Source organism: Rhynchophorus ferrugineus, unplaced genomic scaffold (assembly GCF_030347505.1).
Source record: "Rhynchophorus ferrugineus isolate W39M unplaced genomic scaffold, kcgeb_rfMv2 rfM10, whole genome shotgun sequence".
Taxonomy (NCBI): domain Eukaryota; kingdom Metazoa; phylum Arthropoda; class Insecta; order Coleoptera; family Curculionidae; genus Rhynchophorus; species Rhynchophorus ferrugineus.
Genome location: NW_027472589.1, coordinates 12,886,897 through 12,908,527, shown reverse-complemented (window position 1 = coordinate 12,908,527; position 21,631 = coordinate 12,886,897).

Sequence of the window (21,631 nt, the reverse complement as noted above, 5' to 3'; positions counted from 1 at the left end):
AGTCACTGACTATAGTTCAGTTCAGACGTGCCACCATCAACTGCCCAAGCCTCGTCTACAGATAAACCCAGCGCCGATACCTTTCATTTATTTGTATTTTTCACATTTTTTTTATATTGCTAATAAATAACGGTCACATAATGTAAACACCACTGTTTCATTTCGTTCTAGCTCCATTCACCGAGCCATATAACATACCCTAAAAGATTTTAACACATGAGCTGAAAACACCCGGGTAAGAAAACGTTCGTTTTTTAGTTCAAAATTGGCTTAATTCATCAACGTAATCTCCATGAATAGCCATATAATAATTTCAGCGACGTTCTAACATTTTAATACCACTTTTGTAGAACGATTTATCTTTTGCCTCAAAATAGGCCGTCGTCAGTCGCTGTCCACTCAGATGACGTTTTGAATCCGGAGTGAAGTGATGGATCCATATTTCATCCATTGTCACATATATAGACGCAAAAATTCCGGTTTCCTATATTTAAACATGGCTAAAAACTGCTCAGTATCATCAACACGTTCTTATTTTTGGTTAACAGTAAGCAAACGCCGCACCCACTTTGAACAGAGCTTTCTCATAGTTCAATGCTCATGCAACATAAAGCCAAAACGTTATTTGGATATCTTTACGATGTTAGTTAACTAACGCAACTTCACTTTTCAATCATTCAAAACGATTTTGTTGATTTTTTACATGTTTTCTGGTGTTATCACCTCACTTGGACGTCCATTGCGTTATGCTTCACCGGTGTCTCTACGACAACGTTTGAAGTCAGCAAACCAACGTTTTATTGTTGTTTCTGATGGAGCGGAGTCCTTATAGCACTTTTGGCAATTTGAAAAGACTAGATGTATTGACTCATAAAGATTTTTATAATATTCGGCAGAGTTCCACAGGTACAAAACGTAGAAGTTGAAGTGAGTTGTGTTGAGCGTTAAAGCATGGGTAAAAATGCACGATGTGTGTTATATAAGCCACAATTTTAGTTTCTGAGTACCTACTCTATTTTAAATAATGAAGATTTTATGTTAATCATAATAAATGAATCATAAAAAGGCCCGAGTATTAGTTTAAAAGTCTTGTACGTAACAAATTTATTAAGAGGGACCACTACTGATTACAACTGAAAGAAGCTATTGTTATATAAGCATAAAGGTACAAAATTTGAAATACGTAATTCCTGTTCGATGGATGCTACTGGATTTGGCTGAGAAGTAATTAATTTTTTATAAATATACCCGAAAATTACTTAGATAACCTTAAAAGCATTGTGTTTTTAATTGGAAATCAAAGAATTTTTACAATAAGATACATTGAATTTAAAAAGCTGGAGTTCCTTGGGACCGCTCCTATATCTGTTCTATACTGCTGATATCCCAACAACAGAAGCAACAGTACTTGGAACATTTACTGGCGAGACAGGCAAAATTATAATGGCAAAAAAATTATATCTGTCTAAGGCTATAGAAAAAGTACAAGTAGCTGGCAGACAAGATTTAAAAAAATGGACTAGAGACTGCACAATACAGCTTAATAGCTCAAAATCTGTCCAGGTTAATTTTGCGTTCCGGCGAAATGACAAAAACCTAATTATATCACTTGACGGGTGCGCGATTCCTCATAGAATGGAAATACAAATAGCTGATATGCTGAATTTACAAACACCAATAGTGGACATCATCCTGATGCAGAAAAATTCGTAGTAGATATTCAACCTATAAGAGACCTGTGTGGGAACTGGTCACGTGACAATCGCCAAAAAGCAGAAGCATTTGCTGAATATCTAGAAAAAACCAAACGAAACTAATATTGAACATAATTTGCCGGACATAGAAGCTGAAAATTCGATGATTGAATTAGTCACGCCGAAAGAGTTAACCAAAGTTATCAAAACTGACATTAACCCCAGGAAATCACCAGGCTACGATTTAATAACAGGAGAATTACTGCAAAAACTACCAAGAAAGGGATTTGTAAAACCCACCAACTTAATCAATACAGCATTTAGATTAAAACGTATCCCAGACATTTGGAAGATGGTGGAAATTATAATGATCCCAAAACCTGGGAAGTCACCAAACGAAATAAAATCCTATAGACCTATATCACTGCTGCCAGTAATATCTAAGGTTTTTGAAAAACTCCTGTTGAAAAGAATAAAACCGATCATAGAGACAAAAAACCTAATACCAACACACCAGGTCCACAGAATAACAGATGTTATTGAAAAAGCCTACGAAAGTCAAAAAGTATGCTCAGCTATATTCTTAGATGTAGCACAAGCCTTCGATAGGATTTGGCATGAAGGCCTTGTTCATAAACTACAGAAAATGCTGCCAAAACAACACACCGAACTATTAAAATCATACATTACAACCAGAATCTTTAGAGTCAAACAAGAATAAGCTTACTCTACAATAAAAGAAGCTAAAGCAGGTGTACCACAAGGAAGTGTACTGGGACCAATGCGTTATCTACTTTACACTTGTGATATACCACAAATGGAAAATATCACGATGGCTACATTTACTGATGATACTGCGATTATAGCTGTCGGAGACAATAGTGAAGAAGCCTCACGAAAATTACAACAGGCAAGTCATAATATAAATAATTGGACACAAGCTTGCAAAATAAGAATTAATGAAAGTAAATCTGTACATGTGCAGTTCACCTATAAACAGACCGTACAAGCACCAATAACATTAAATAACACTATCATTCCATATAGCAACAACGCTAAATACCTCGGAATGAATATCGATGCAAAACTTCGCTGGAAGGAACATATAAAGAAGAAAAAAAAAGAACTTGAATTGAAATATAGGAAAATGTACTGGCTAATTGGAAGAAAACCACAATTATCAGTACATAATAAATTGCTATTATATAAGCAAATATTGAAACCTCTATGGACATACGGAGTTCAATTATGGGAATGTTCTGCAAAGAGTAACATAAATAAAATACAAATTTTTCAGAACAAAGTCCTGAGAGGTATTGTGGGTGCACCCAAATACTATAGGACTGATTACCTACATCGAGACCTTCAGATACCGACAGTCAGTTAAGAAATCAAGAGAATTGCAAGGGGGCATGAGGAAAGGAAAAAGGAAATGAGGAATATTGAAATATTACAACTACTGAATACCACCAGAGTAGGACACAGACTCAAAAGAATCAAACCATCTCATCTTGTGTAGTGTTGTGTAGTGAGGTGAGGTGTATAAACATTATTTCACCAGAGACTGAGTTAGGGCCGATGGGTCCTCCTAGTTATATACCTAGATTTAAGTTAGCATAAAGACAAATTGTAGGTTAGACGGAAACGACTAGTAACAATGCATTAATTAAATAATAATAATGAAAAAAGTGGACGTCGGTCTAAACTGAACTAGTTCTGTTGGATATAAACCCCGGTAATTGTTATAGATTACCCAAAGCAACTGTTTATGACTAAAATAAAAATAGCTAGATCCCCATTTCTGGAATACGAGGAAACTTTAACAATGCTACTTTATTCATGTCTAATCTTTTATTTATACGTTATAACAGGACAATTGAAAAGTCCCCGGCCAGCCATAGTAAAACACATTTTTTTGGCAAAATTAGTTCTTTTTATTCAACATAATTCCCTTCAAGGGTGATACACTTATTATAAGGACCTTCCAACTTTCCGATACCATTTTTGTAGTACGATTTGTCCTTTGCTTCAACATAGGCCTCAGTTTCTGTAATTACGAAAATTTCTTCCCAGTGAGCATTCATTTGAGATCTGAAAACAGGAAATAGATGGAATGCGGTAGATGGATGAATTTTTGCCATCGTTTTCACTGACTTGGGACACGGTGCACTGTCTTGGTGAAGCAGCACTTTCTTTTCTTCAAATGCGGCCGTTTTTCGGCGATTTCGCCCTTCAAACTGTCCAATAATGCTATGTTATAGTCACTGTTGATAGTCCTTTCTTTTTCAAGGTAGTCAATGAAAATTATTCCATGCGCATCCCAAAATACAAACGCCATAACCTTGTCAGCCGATTGTTGCGTTTTCCCACGCTTTGGAGCGGGTTCATCGTGCGCAGTCTACTCGGATGACTGTCAATTGGACTTCGGAGTGAAATAATGGAGCCATGTTTCATCCATTATCACATATCGATGCAAAAACTCGGGTTTATTATGCTTGATCATCTTCGAACACTGCTCCGAATAATCAACTCGTGATTGTTTTTGGTCAAAAGTGAGTTCGCGCGGCACCCACTTTGCACAGAGCACACAGAGCGTCTGCTATTTCATTCAATTTCAATTTATGGTCATTCAAAATCATTTTGTGGATTTTTAAAATGTTTTCGTCGGTAACAACCACTTTTGGGCGTCCACTGCGTTCACCGTCTTCGGTGCTCGTTTCACCACGTCTAAACTTAGCATATCAATCCTTGATGGTTGATTTTCTTGGAACAGTGTCCAGAAAATCAAGTTTTTGCTTCAACTGTATTTTTTCCCTTCAAAAAGCAATATTTTATCACCACGCGAAATTACTTTTTATCCATTTTTTTCACAATAACAAAAGTTGCTTCATTCAGAATACTATAATTCACAAACTAATGATCCGACAGCTGTCAGTTTTATACACGCTTCTTGTGAGGGTTAGGGCTAACTAAAAACATATGGAGTTAATTCTAGTACCACCATCCATGCGTCAATCCAGGGACTTTTCAATTGACCTGTTATTACTATTTCACAAAGTAAACTATTTAGGCAAATAATATTCCAAATGCCAAAGAAGATAAAATCTAAACATTAATATTAAGAATAAGTATATGCGACTTAGTATTGTCTCTCCTTATTCAACATTTCTTCCCCTATTAATCTGACTGTATTTAATCCACGTTGAAAAAATAAAACTCCTCCTATAAAGCTATCCAAGAGTAAATATCTCTCAAAGTGTTTATTAAGAAAAAAGTTTCATTTTAAAAATGATGTATGGTACTGATAAAAGGAAATTCCTGAAATTACGTAAAAATGATATGCGCCGAAAAATATTTATAAATTTGTATATTTCGCCATATAGAACAATTTTAATCTTTGACAGTGAATTTCAGTCTTTGTGCTTACACACGAGCATTTGAAGCGTGAAAATTTTGGTGAAGAGCTAGAACTCATTATTATGAGATTAAATGAGTCAACCCTCATAACAACTTGAACTTAGCTAATTTAAAAATACTCGTTTATTAAATATTTAAATACCTTGTATTTAGCTAAAATATGGATTTCCGACACTACAGGAACGAAAGCAAATGGAGCTTAAAAAACACAAAACATATTTCATGGATGCAAAAACCTGCAATGTTATATAGCCACCAAGGATCATTCGATCTGACACGGTGTTGTTTTCTCTGGGGTTATGAGAATATTTAGTTATATGTTAGAATACTTTGTAATTAAATTCTATATATTATTAATAATCGAAGTTAAATTAAGTTCTAGTACATTTTTTGTGCACTATCATGTTTGTTATGATTGTTGATAAACAATATATTCAATTAAATACATAAATAAAGCAGCGTCGAAGAAAAATTAGTATACGATAACACGAACAAACACATCGCTATCATAAAACGTTGTTATTGTGGAAATGTCGACGTATTAAATAGATATCTCCAAGATTCATATTTTTTATATACGGAGCATGGTTGCTATGAGCTTCACATGAACAAAATCTAACAAAATAAAACTTGAAACTTGGAAAAAAGTAAAACTTCCCGCAAATGTGATTTACACGGTGCAAATTCAGACATTTTCGGTCTACTAAAAAAAATTTCTGTTCACACTTCCTCGAAATGACACATACTGAAAAGTGAAACCTGACAGGGAGACTTCAACATGAAGTTGCTTACAAAATACACAGTAACACATAATCTATTTAATTAAAGACTCAAAGAATCCTATGAAAATACCAATAGTATACATTGTATACAGACGCTAACAATGGAACGCTCAAAATTGTACTTTCGACATTCATTATTTAGTGTTCGATAGTCAGTTAATGTTGAACACATTTGCAAGCTTGTGATGATGTTGCTCATAATATTCCAATTGTTCGTTTTGGTTACAATGATTTAAAACCGCTGATTTTGACACAAATGATATAGAACAGACTGAAGAGCCAAAATTAATTGCAAGACATATGGAAATACTGCCCTGCAAAGTTCCTGGATGTCTCACAAGGTTTCGATCGGGTTTAGCATTTGGGATTAATCTGTAATATGAGCAAATTGTTGCCGCCTAACTATTGTCAATTGTTGGAATCATATATTTTCGAAAGAAAATTTAGAGTATCGCATGAAGTGGCATTCTCAACACTTAAACCTATTTCAGCTGGAGTTCTACAAGGTAGTGTCTTGGCACCATTTCTATATCTGCTCTGTACTGCTGATATTCCAATAACAAAAGAAACAGTACTTGGAACATTTGCTGACGACACAGTTATAATGGCGAACGATGTATCTCTGTCTCAGGCTATAGAGGAAGTACAAGTAGCGATCAACAAGATTTATAAATGGACTAGAGACTGGAAAATACAGCCTAATAGCTCCAAATCTATCTGTGTTAATTTTGCGTTGCGGTAAATTGACAAAAACTTAATTATATCACTCGACGGATGCCCGATTCCTTAAGCAGAATCAGCCAAATACCTCGAAATATATCTCGATGGTAGGTTGAACTGGAAACATCAAGTGAGACAAAAAGCAGAGCAAATTAGACTCAAAGTAAAGCAACTGTACTGATTAGTCGGAAGATAGTCTCAACTTGATCTAAAATCAAAGAGACTGGTTTATCAGTCAATCATAAAGCCTACTTGGACCTATGCAGATGCAAATATGGGGTTGCACTAAAACATCAAACCAACTAGTAATTCAACCCAAAGCTACGTAACTGACGAAAAGCTGCACCATGACCGGATACGAAATGAAAAGAATCGGAACCAAGTGGATACACGAGGTGATCCAAGATTTCGCCCTAAAACATGAAACAAGGTTGCTAAATCACAGCAACGTGGAAGCAATGCAGCTACTTGACAACATGCAAGAAATCAGAAGATTGAAGCGAACCAAACTATACGAAGTGTATAAGTTTGTGTATAAGTGTATTCTTAACTTTAGCTAAATAGATTAGTTTTATTCTAATTTGGCAAATAAATACTGCTGTATGTTATTAATCTCGTACACGCCTTGCTTGTATATTAATGCAAGAACAACAGAACAGTAGTAATAAATTAATTTATGAATTAAGATTGTACTAAGCATATCGAATGTAAGAGGTAATTAATAAAAAAATAATCTCTTAAAAAACTATTAGACAGATCAATAACTGATGAATCAGCTGTTTTCAGATGTTTGTATGCAATGGTAAAGTTCCAAAAAAAAATGTGCCACACAAATTGACTGAAAATGATATTTCGAAACTTTCGAAGGGGAATATTCGAGTTATCAAACCTTGCTGCGCATATGGTGGGATCAGGATGATGTAGTATATTATAAGATGTTAAAACCGAATGAAGCTGTTAGTGAAGATGATTAACTGTGTTAATTGAAGTAGTTGAATGACGTATTATTGCAAAAAGACCAGCAATAGCAACTAACGAACGTAAAGTTATCTTCTGGCAAAAAAAACGCACAACCACAGGTCGCAAAACTATTTTAATACATATGACAATTTTTCTCAATAAATGCCTTTTTTAGTGAAAAAAAAAAACGAAGCCAGTAAGCACATTCTAAATATTATTTTACAAATTACAGTGGTTTTACCGAAAATGTTTTGTTAATTTCGAAACAATATAAAAATAGTAATTTTGGGTAATGATTAAATATTGTTTTTTAATAGGAAAAATCATGCAGTAGCTTGAGAAACAATATGGAGACTTTGTACCAAATAAAAAACGCTCAAAAATGCATCGTTAACATTTATTACTCTTGTTGTTTGTTTCGAAGAAATCTGCTACCGAAGCCCATCGAATACTTTAAGAAACTTATGGTTCTTAAAGTATTCTTATTGTCGGTTTTGATTCCAACGATTTAATCGTGATGATTTTAATGACAATGACAAAGAACCTGTAAACCAAAGGCTTGTAGGATCAAAAAGGTTCGAATACTATTAATTGCAAGACTTATTGGACGAAAATCGAGTTCAAACTTTCATAAAAGAATAAAATCAAAATATCCAAAAGGTGAGAAAATGGCTACATGACGAATTGATTGAAAATGGTATTTTTCAAAGTTTCAGTGTCGCGATTTCATTGCTTTCCACGCAAAAAGAAGATTTTTCTGTGGTGTATTGTAACTGGCGATGAAAAATGGATTTACTACGACAGTTTGAATGAATGAATCATCGAAAACATTTTGATTGATAGATATTATATCTCATATAAGTTTTCTCAGTAAATGAGTTTTTATAGAGAAAAATTATTACAATACATACAAACAATTAATATGTCTTATATATAAAGAGTGAAATAAGGCATCCAGGAATATCTCAGAAGTTTGTTTAACTGACTATTTAACACGTTTCAACAGCTCATAAAGTAAAATGCATTTCTGAATTTTGCATCTCGTTGCATAAAAGCAGAGCAGTTCATTCAAATTCAAAAAGATTGATTTATCTGTCAATTATGAAGCCTATTTGGACAGAAGAACGATAGTAGAGGTACGAAGTATTGATAAATTAAGTAAGGTCTAATTTTAAAAAATTATGAATTAACTGAACTCACAACATAATATTTGCACTATTAATGTTTACTTCAACCTTTGTCGATGTTGACTTTAATGATAATGCGAATTTTTCGATACTAGGTACAATTCGATGGGAAAAATCTCTATACATCTTCCTACCAAATAATGTATCAGTTGTAATAATCGATTTTTGGGCTCACGCGTGTTTATTAGTTGTTCTTGCATCTGTACTTGAACTGCAATATATATTCTATATTCAAATCACAGCTAATATTATCTAAACCAATATTCAGTTGTTGAAACTGACAGTTGAATTTGGTTATTTTTTCTTTTATTAAGTACGATTCTCACATGTCATAATAAGCACTTTATATTCACACTAGCGACCCGCCCCGGCTTCGCACGGGTGCAATGCTGATACTAAATTAAATACACTACAGAAAAAATATGAACGTTGCATATAAAAACATAGCGGCCCGCTCCGACTTTGCACGGGCATAAAATATATATGCCTATGTCACTCAATGAAAACATGATTAAAATCGATCCAGTATTTTTGGTTCATTCATTACTGCCCTTGGCCTGCACGCATTAAATTTGGAGTAAAACAATTCCTCTTCCCCTATACTTACTATGAAGATTTCCTGCTATCTTTGGAATATCTAAATTCATATCATTTGTATTACATTACACATTTTTAAACGCAAATTTTAAATTTGTAATATCTCCGAAAATATTTGTTTAATTTACATGCTGTAAGGAACCATATTGATCTATATTAATTGCACACTGTATTTAAGGTACTTAATTCGATAAGGATTAATGCCGTATTGCTTAAAATAGCTTCGTAAATAAGCCATTTTCTCACGTAAAAAGTAAACAATAAAAATGGTTAATGTGGGTTATCCCTAAAAGATAAACATATACCATCGCGGACTTTTTTGTAGACCTTTTTATGGTGTACAATACTGTAGTACATTAATTTGATCTAACTCGTAGGGTTAGGCAGCGTTTTTGCTAATTGCTAAATAAGCCTAAAAAATAGGTTAATTTACGACATCACGTTAGAAACCTCTAAAATTAGCAATGTTGCCTTAGTATATTATGCATGTATTATACATATAAACCTTCCTCTTGAATCACTCTATCTATTGAAAAAAACCGCATCAAAATCCGTTGCGTAGTTTTAAAGATTTAAGCGCACATAGGGATATAGGGACAGAAAAGGCGACTTTGTTTTATACTATGTAGTGATATGGTCTATTCAAAGTTTTTTGTACATACGTCATGATATCGTCAGATGTGTTGCCTGTAGCAATTTGTAAATTCGTTTTAGAATCAGACAATATTTTCCTTCTCATTTTATTTTAGATAAAAAGAGATACAATACTGTCTGATACGTTCGAGCACGTAAACGAACCAGCCTATCAAAGTAATCCAATTATCAAACGTATGCAAAATTCTTCAAAACAATAGTAATAAGAGGTTATAAACCGGCAAACGTCGTCTTAACGCTTTGCTTGTTTTAATAAATCTCAAATTGCTCCTTATTATTACTCTGATTAAAAATGGCGACGCTAGACAGAACAAATTACGTTTCTAATCAGTTATTTCGGACAGGAACTAAATAATGGAGGCCCCCTCTTGCTATCAAATTCGTTAGAGAGGTAAGCATATTCAATCTTAAATATTAATTTGCTTTTTAGCGTGTTGCAGACACAAAACGTTGAATTCTATCTATTTTCTGATTGCAGCTGTACTGAACATTAGTGTGCACACAATCACAGAAATATCTCAAAAATGCAAAATATAATTTTAGATTCATCGAAAAAAAAACCGTCCTTATACAAAGCGGATGACGAATCAAGATCAGCTTGATGTTAGCACTATCAGAGATCAAATGCATGACATGTATAAAAACAATGAGTAGTTTTTTCAATATAAACATAATTTGATACAATTATTTCAGAGGAAACTATTAGTCTGGAAAGTATCGAAGAAGTTTAATGGAACTTCCAGACATTGCTTTTAAAAGAATAAACAATTTCTAAAAGCATGTAATAAAAAACTTACTATTTCAATTTCTGTATTTAGATGAGACATGGATATTTCAGAATGGGACCAATATACCCAATGGCCACTCATGGCAAGATGATAATAAAACTAGTGTTAAGATGGCAAAAGTTAATGGAAAAAGGTAAACGTTGGAATAACAATTGATTTATAGGTTTTGTATAGTCATAACATTTATTAATAATTCATTGCAGATATATTGTGCATCATGCTGGAAACAGGAATGGTTAATAACACCTTCGGTTTGGATGAACTCGATCAAACACGTTGAAGATAAATTCACAAATGATGGAATTGTGAACAAATGTTAGATAGATTGTAAATTAACAGCTCATTTATTCACTTCTGAATATGGGATGATTGAATGCTGATTATTTCCACGACCGGGTGATCAGAGTGGAAACAACTAATGGTGTATATATAACTAATATAAGATAATTGTAGGAAATCGTATTCTAAGTGTGTGAAAAATGTATGTCCATTAGATATGTGTGTAATTCTTCAAAATATACACGAGTATTTGCTTGAAATGTGCGAGGAGTGTAAAATATCAATTGTTTTGCAGATATGGCAAATGCATTAGAGATAATTAAGTGATTTTTATCAAGAAATGGTGTACACACGTAGTAGCAAAAGAAATAAAAATATAGTGATATCAAAATGACTTGATAAGGAAACACACCATCGAGGGAAACAAGAACTAAAAGTAAAAAGGTAAATACACTCTCTAATGACAGTAAAACACATTACTTGGATATAAAATTATCAATTAGGTAGATTAGGCGTCCAGAGGGATACCACTACATAAAAAAGCGCCCAGAACTCTACCTCATGGATAATGTGAAAAGAGTTCAACGTAATTATAATAAAACAATTCTAACCTATAAATTATTGTGTATTATATATGAATTAGATGTACTGTAATGTGTCTCATTAACTACAGTTTGTTAGATGACGTATGTTCATACCAACTTTGGATAGACTATAGTGTCCTAATTCAATACCGTCCTAATCTATGCAGTTTTAAAATTAAATTGAAGTTATTTAAATACTAATATTAAATTTGCAATCGATTCGTACGGGACCCTAGCACGGTAATCACTAACACCGAAATAACCTGAAATGTATTGCTTCCAAACGTTTCGGTAAAGCTCCCCAATATGTACATGTTTCTTATTTGTTACACGTTTCTTATCGATGTTAATTAATACGATAATAATTAATACGTATCAACTATTTCTGGTGTCCTAATTCCTGCGAAAAGGCTTCGTCATCATGGCAACCAATTAAGATTATCGTTAAACACAAATTAAGAACTGTCAGTTAATCAGACTCGATTATTTTTTATTTGCTCCCAAGATGACAATGACAATTGTTTAAAAACGAAACGATATGTATGCTAAATTAAGAAAAACACAATACAGTTATATACATAAAATATAAGCTTAATTCCGATACTATATTGAACATTCCAACGATAGTATCGATATTTCTTTGTTTTTTTTGTGTGTTGGGAGTGCTGGAAGTCAGTTAAACGAATAACCCGTAAATCATTTCAAGGATGATCTGTGCAGACTTGTATTACGAGTACTTAGCATCGTCCTTGTAATTGTTTACGCGTTAAAAACCTCTTAGTAATAAAGAAGTCTCGCAGAATTAAAATATATTGATTGAAAAATATGCTAATGCATGAGCAAGTTAAAATGAAACTTAAAAATGATGAGAAATAAAACAGTGAGAATATTTAACTTCAGTTCATAGCGTTCATATTGTCGAAAAACAACTCTAATTGCCGGTAAAATAACATAAATATTAAACAACATAGCCGAAATCATGTTAAAAAGCAAAAGAAAATGTAAACAGTTTAAGAAAAAGGAATTTACCAATATTTAGTTACACGCGGAATTTCCTCATATTAAAAATATTTGCTGTTACACACGCAATACTACAAAAGTGTTAAATAACACTGCCAAAACCTATGGAGAAGTTTTAAAAACTTTAAAAAATTGGAAAATTTAATATCTTGAAATTGGAAACATTAAGTGTATATGAAAAAATATTAAACGGTATTGCCACAACATTATTATAGCGTAAAAAAGAAAGTATCACTTCATATGTCGTATACAGATCTTATAATTAAAATATGTTAATATTCCTGAAATAGAAAAATACTGGGCAAATGACATAAATATTAAACAATACTAATAACAAAACTCATTAAAAACTGTTTAAAAAACTGAAAAAGAATGTTAAGAACGTTTATTCCCTTAAAATTAACATGGCAATGTGATAATTTTGCTTATATATATATATATATATATATATATATATATATATTATTGTCAGCAAAATTATACATATATATATATATATATATATATATATATATATATATATATATATATATATATATATATATATATATATATATATATATATATATATATATATATATATATGGTACGAAAATAAATATAATTACGAAACCACTGAAAAAAAACGTTAAAAATATGTTGCTACTTATATCGTATACATATATACCTATAAATCAAAATATTAGGTATTAACAATGATGTACATTAACACAAAATGCAGCCAAAATAAGATAATTATTAATCAGCAATTATCAAACTTATCAAAAAAAAATAAATAAAAAATCCTGTAAAAAAAGATATTAAGAATATATAATTGGATATAAATGTTTTAATTACGAATATTATGATGAAACTTTTAAATATCAGTTTAACACAAGCCTGAAAACATCTATAAACACTTATAAATAAAAGATATTAAAAAATAAAAAACACTGAAAAGAAAAATTAAGCATACTTAACGTCTAAAATTAAAAGGATTGACTCCTAATTTTGCTAAAACCTAATAAAAATTAAACAAACCTGTAAGTGTTCAGGTTGCTGATAATCAAAACACAATACAGTCAACCTGAAAAAAGGTTCTATCATCAAAAAGCATATAATGTTTTTCATATTTATTAAGTTTTCCTTTACCCCTGGCTATCTTAGTTAATATATAAACGTATTTCATTTTTAATATAAAGCATACAACAATGTTAGATTTCCTTTTAAATCATTAACCAGTCCTGAAACAACATTATATATCCACCTATATATATATATATATATATATATATATATATATATATATATATATATATGGTAAGAAAGTAAATATAATTGCTAAATAATAATGATAAAAGATATTAAAACACAGAAACCTGAAATGAAAAGAATGAATAATTAGATGAATGTACGACATGAATTTCTCAAAATTAAAATGATTCAGTAACTCAATAGTCAATGTAATAAAAAAAATTTAAAAATATTGACGAAACCTATTAAAAAATAAGAAAACCACTGGAAAAAAAACGTTAAAAATGTGTTGCTACTTATATCGTATACATATATACCTATAAATCAAAATATTAGGTATTAACAATGATGTAAATTAACACAAAACGCAGCCAAAATAAGAGAATTATTAATCAGCAATTATCAAACCTATCAAAAAAATAAAATAAAAAATCCTGCAAAAAAAGATATTAACAATATATAATAAGATATAAATGTTTTAATTACGAATATTGTGATGAAACTTTTAAATATCAGTTCAACACGAGCCTGAAAACATCTATAAACACCTATAAATAAAAGATATTAAAAAATAAAAAACGCTGAAAAGAAGAATTGAGCATACTTAACGCCTAAAATTAAAAGGATTGACTCCTAATTTTGCTAAAACCTAATAAAAATTAAGCAAACCTGCAAGTGTTCAGGTTGCTGATAATCAAAACAAAATCCAGTCAACCTGAAAAAAGGTTCTATCATCAAAAAGCGTATAATGTTTTTCATATTTATTAAGTTTTCCTTTACCACTGGCTATCTTAATTAACATATAAACGTATTTTATTCTTAATATAAAGCATACAACAATGTTAGATTTCCTTTTAAATCATTAACCAGTCCTGAAACAAAACAAACAACCTTGTTAACAAACCTTGTTCGGGAAGTACTTATTATAAGCAATCGGAAACTTCTTGGATTTTCTTCTTCCTTCATTCTTCGACTCCTTAAAAGCTTCTATGTTCACAAACAAAATGAAACATGGCCCCAAAGTGGCGCAGTCTCTTAAATGGAATAGTGGTACTAAGAATCTCTGAGCTTGCTCTAAAGAAACCTTTTAAAGCATCAACATGACCTGAAACAAAAGAAACTAAATCTCCACTTTATTTTTTGTTATAAAGTAGATGAAAATATTAAGCAGATATACGGCATTACGTATTATAGTTCATAAGGCATTTTCCAGCATAGTTATTACGCTTATACATTAATTTTAAAAGATTTACAACAGATGGTGTTACTATTAATCGCATTTGTAACCAACTTCATGTTGAAGCCTTACTGACAGGCTTCATTTTTCAGTATGTGTTATTCGGTAGAAGTTTGAACAATTTTTTTTCAGTACGTCGAAAATGTCTGAATTTGTGGCGAGTAAATTGCATTTGAGGAAAGTTTTACTTTTTTAATTCATTTTGAAGAAAAAGGCGGCTGAAGATCAGCGAATGCTGTGTGAAGCTTATGACAACCATGCTCCATATATTTCAAGAGGTGAATACTGATTTCGACGTTTTAATTTTGACATAATACAGACAAAATATAAGACAAAGAAGACATTTCTCGATGAAACAATCAAGCTATCATGGCTATCTACTACAATTGATGCACTGCACGAAAAAGGGTCAGAATACGAGCAAAAACACGACAATTTTATCTTTCAGCATGACAATGCTCGACCACATATTGAAAAACTGATGAAAACATACTTGAAAACATTTAAATGAAAAATGCTACTCCGCTTAACTTATGCCTTGTATGTAACGCCTTGTTCCGACATATAAGTCGTCACCTATCTAAGCACCGCCCCACTTCTTATAAAGATGTCAAAAAATGGATCTATTCGTGGATAGCTTCAAAAGATACATCAAGATTGGAAAAAGTAGCGGCTATCGATGGACAATACTTTCTATTAAACACATTTTATCGATTTTTTCAAATTCAAATGCTTCAAATCCTTGAAACCTAACTTATACGTCTCTACTAACTTCTTGTCAGTGTTTGAACACTAAAGTTATATGAAAAAGTTTTCTTTCAGGTTATACAATAAAAAATTCGCGCATATGTGAACGTACAATTCTGCTTCTGCAAAGACTTGAAAATGCACAACGTTGGAAAATCGGGCCTAACAGCAAAGATATCAAATTCATTACAACTATACTGTAACTAAATTAAATCGCAAAACTCAAATATGACAATAACATGTCTGATCATATTTGAATCAGAAAGACATCTAACGAGGCTGTCCATCATTGCCTATTCTTTTTAAAATCTTCTCGAATACTATTATATGCCAATATGCCAACGACACAGCACTGATAACCGACTCTGAGCAAGCATGGTCTAGGACATTAACACTAACAGCAACCAAAATCCTTTGAATTATGGTTTCATAGACGGATGCTAAGAATCTCTTGGAGAAGATAACCAACTCCCAAGTCCTGACTAAATTGCACACTGGCCAAAAATCTCTACAAGTAATCATTAAAAGAGCATGCAAATATCTAGGATATGTACCAACAAACACTCTTTATTACGAATCATTATTAGATAACATCAAGAAATGGTTTAACTTGACGACACAAATTCTACACACAGAGATAGATACAAACTGATAGTCGCATATGTTATAGAGCAGAAAAAGATGACATATCTGGTAACTATCTTCAGTAAACAAAAAAAAACCGTGGTAACCCCAAAAATAATTAAAGAATAAATAGTAATAAAGAAACCATTATTTTTCTTCGATAAGTGAATTTCGTTTAAACTGCGACAACATCAGAAAATGCGTTTAATGTTGTTTTCAGTTTGTTAAAACATCAAATAATATAATTCATATGATACTATCATAGGTTACTATCTGTTTCTTGCTTTACGCGGTGAAAAATAAAATAAAAATATATTGTAAAAATATATATAACCTAATATAAAAATACGTAATATTGGAGGAATGTTTTATAATGAATGACTTAATTTGCCCATAGAGAGCATACCTGCCTAAATCTCCATAATTAGGTTTTACATATCATTATGTGCTATCTACACAGTATAAACATATTTTTCTAAGCTTCAATCATGCCAAATGAAAAAAAAAACTTTTACTGAAAGTGGCCAAGTCCTGCTGACAACTTTCAATCGACATATTCCTGTTATATAATCCTATAAATATTGATTATAATGTTTCAAAAGTAATTTCGATATAATAAACACGTCTTCATCAACAGAATAATACTCTGGTCAATCAAATATTAAAAGACGATACATTTAAAGGTTAAACCGGCAAGTCAGCAAACGAAATCGAACAGTTATTTTAAAATAACTTAATAATTATAAATTAAGAAGCAGGAAAATTATTGAAAAATCGAAAATTACGAAAAAATATCGATAAAACCGGAACACCAGAGATGAAGTTAACTGGAATAATTATGAATATTGGAGTTATGAATAAATCCATAAATCTATCTGGGACGCCTAACAGATGAAAGAGTAACAGACTATTCTCTGTAACAGACTATGTTCGTACAGTTGGGCACGCAATGAAGTGAATTTGAATATAAGTTGCCGTACAAGTGTGAAAGTTTGATAATCAAAGATAACAAATTAAACAAAACACGATAACAAAAAAAGAAAGCAATTACATTTGTTTAGTTCGTAATTAAATTTTGTGTATATGTCACAAAATTACATTATTATTTTTGTATTGTTTGGGCTCGGCACCGGCTTCAACCTGATCAGTTGGTAATAGTTAAAGTAATATTGTAAATAGATAAGTAGCTTTAGCTAAGTATTAAGCTAAATTGTGTGTAACAGTTTAACTGAAAAGTCCCCGGCCTACCATAGTAAAACACATTTTTTTGGCATTTTTTTTTATTCAACATAATTCCCTTCAACGGCGATACACTGATTATAACGACCCACCAACTTCTCATATCATTTTTGTAGTACGATTTGTCCTTTGCTTCAAAATAGACCTCAGTTTCGGCGATTACCTCTTCATTCGACGAAGATTTCTTCAAGCGAGCATTCTTTTGAGATCTGAGAACAGGAAATAGTCGCTGGGGGCCAGATCTGGAGAATACGGTGGATGAAGAAGCAATTCATGGATTTTTGCTATCGTTGTCACTGATTTGTGACACGGTGCATTGTCTTGGTGAAGCAGTACATTCTTTTTCTTCAAATGCGGTCGTTTTTCGGCGATTTCGTCCTTCAAACGGTCCAATAACGCTATGTAATAGTCGCTGTTGATGGTCCTTCCTTTTTCAAGGTAGTCAATGAAAATTATTCCATGCGCATCCCAAAATACAGACGACATAACCTTGCCAGCCGACTGTTGTCTTTTCCCGCGCTTTGGAGCGGGTTCATCGTGTACAATCTACTCGTATGACTGTATATGATAAGAGTGTCTGCTATTTCATTTAATTTCAATTTACGGTCATTCAAAATCATTTTGTAGATTTTTTTAATGTTTCCACTTTTGGGCGTCCACTGCGTTCACCGTCTTCGGTGCTCATTTCACCACGTCTAAACTTAGCATACCAATCCTTGATGGTTGATTTTCCTGAGGCAGTGTCCGAAAACTCGGCAAAAAGCAATATTTTATCAACACGAGAAATTCTTTTTTATCCATTTTCTTCACAATAACGGAAGTTGTTTCACTCAAAATGCTATAATTCACAAACTAATGATTCGACAGCAGCCAAATTTATATACGTGTCTTTTGAGGGCTAACTAAAAAACATATGGATTTAATTCCAGTAGCGCCATTTATGTGTCAGGCCGGAGACTTTTCAATTGACTTGTTAGTAATGCAGTAAAATATATTTAGCGGAAAAAAAACAGCAGTGTTAATACGTGAACATTATTACTATAGAGACTAGATATATACGCAGTTCTTAAGTTACTGTTTTTTTTTATTATTTAATTAATACATTGTTACTAGTCGTTTCCGTCTAACCTACAATTTGTCTTTATAATAACTTAAATCTAGGTATACAACTAGGAGGACCCATCGGTCCTATCTCAGTCTCTGGTTTTTTTTTGTTCTGGCCTAAAAGCCAGGCGGTGGAATGCATGACGCATACCTGCTCGCGGAGACTTGCCCTGGAGTGACAAGTTGGACCGGGTTATGTGGGACTGCCTCTGGGCTTACCAATACACTAAACCGAAACCGCCTCACAGTTGACCCCTGTTGATCACTACTGCTACTGCATTAAATTTGGGGATATGACACCCGCTGATCGGGCAGCCGTTATTGGGCACGAGGGCCCGACGATTCTATTGATTCGGCGAACCTGAGTTAACACACAACTGGGTACTGTTGTATGGGGGCAAAAGTTATGACTGTAGCGACGGATGAGGTCGTTTCAGCCTGGAAAAGGGGGAGAGCTTAGCGGTGACGCGGTGCTAAGCTCCCAGCATGTCGACCAGACAGAAGAACTTGAGCTGAGTTGTTGTTTGTGGAATGATTGAGATATGAAGTGCTTGATTTCTGGAGTGTCAGTTTCCCTACGTATTTGATTATTTCTGACAAACCATGGAGCGTTTAATATTCTCCTGAGAAGCTTATTTTGGAAAACTTGAAGCCGTTTGACCTGGTTGGGTGTAACAAACTTGAAGTAGACATTAGAACCGTAGAGAAGTACGGATCGAATTAACATCTTGTAAAATAAGCATTTGATGGAGATGGAAAGTCTGCTAGAAGGGCAGATCAGAGAAGATAGCAGGTTTGCTATCCCCGAACCTTTTTGGATTGCTTTCTGGATTTGGGAATGCCAACCGAACCGCCGGTCGAAGTGAAGACCTAGGTACGTGACGTTATCCAGCCATGGAATTATGGCGGTTAAGTTTCTCAGTCTCTGGTGAAATAATGTTTATACATGTCACTGCTGAATGACCTTAAGTTATTGTAAAAAACAAATTGTATGTTGTAGGTTGTAGGTTGGTCAGCAACGACTAGTTACAAATAATTAAAAAAAAATAGATTATGGCAACTAAATAAAATATTTACTAAATTATACTAAATAAAACTAAATATGACGAAAAAAGTTGATATTTGGCATCATGGCAATCAGATCCTAACCAACAGTAACTATTTTCTAAACCCATAAAAATATAGAGTATCATTATTGATGGTGCCATGACCAAAACCTAAATATTAGTGTAACTAGTCTGTATATAGACAAAATTCCCATGACTTAATGATACCACATGGTACATCATTCATATGGTTTCAAATACACGATTGTACACACAACAGGAGTGTATTATTGTAAATGTATGTATACGGAAGTAGTAACATATTACAAACTAACAGTATTAAAAAAACAAATATACACGTGCATTTGTATTTTTTTAAGAACACCTAACTGTTAAATATGAAGCTGTAAATAAAACCTATTTATTGATTCAAAGCATGTAGAATCCATAATTTCCTTTCTATGTCTGGTGTTTCTTAAAATTCCCAGAACCTCCAAATAGTTTATTTGCACAAAATTAACAGTAAAATCCTTAGTGTCCGATATTTTATAGAACAAACAAATTAATTTGAATATCGGATGGTTAAAATGGCGTTGTTAACATCTGAACTCGTCTCGCGTTACTTCGTTCATTGCAGGCAGCCTTCAAAAATCTCACAAACGGTACCGACCATATGGGATTTTTATTGTTAAAATTAACAAGATTTTTTTTAAGGATGTTTAGTAATTAATCAGGAACCGAGTCTAGGCAGAGATGTGGCGCTCTTGGTAGGAATTCTAAAAACAAATCTGTTGCAAATTTAAAAAATGAGGCAATAAATGTCATATCGTTTTACATAACAGTTTTTATAGCTATTAAAAAAATCGGTTCTGTCGTATATATACCAATATTCGTAGATAGTTGGTGCTAGCATGTATGTTGATAAATTTTTAACTTTAATAAAGCAATTATCGATAAAAATTGCTTTCCCTACCTTCGGCAAAATGGCAACATTATCGATTTTTTGTACTTCTTCCGCGTTTCGAAACCATGTGCCATACTGAATCGATCTAAACAAGTGATAATCAGAAGGTGCTAAGTCTGGTAAGTACGCTAGGTGCGGCAGAACTTTCCATTCCAGCTGCATCAGTGTATTCCCCATAAATCTTGCAACATGTGGTCGAACATGGTCAAACAAGAGGATGACTGTTACTCGTTATTGCTAGCCATTATCATACTATCTGTAGCTGACGGTTTTCTCATAGTTTGAGCGAGTTCTTCGCCCAATAAACGTTGTAATAAAAAAAAGGAGAGCAAGAATAAAACGAATGATAGAAGAGAGAAAAAAGAAAACATGGGCGCAATTTGGCGAAACAAATAGTAAAGAAGAACAAAAACTTTTTTTCAGTTTTAAAAACTTGCAGAAAAAAAAACGTCATATAATTATAAACACATAAAAGATAAAAAAGAGACATAGTAACTGAAGATAAATAAAAAAATAATGGAGAGCTGGAAAGAATACTTTCAGGAATTGCTTTGTCCACTGGAAGTAACATACGAAAAAATATAGTAAGCAGCAAGATAAGAAAGTGAGACCACAAAGGAGATGGGAATTGAAAAATAAAGTAAAAGATATTTACAATAGAGAGTAGAAAGAGGAACAACTACCACAGGATTTCTTATTCCGATGCATAAAAAGGTATATAAAAGAAACTGTAGTAATTATAGAGAGATTACTCT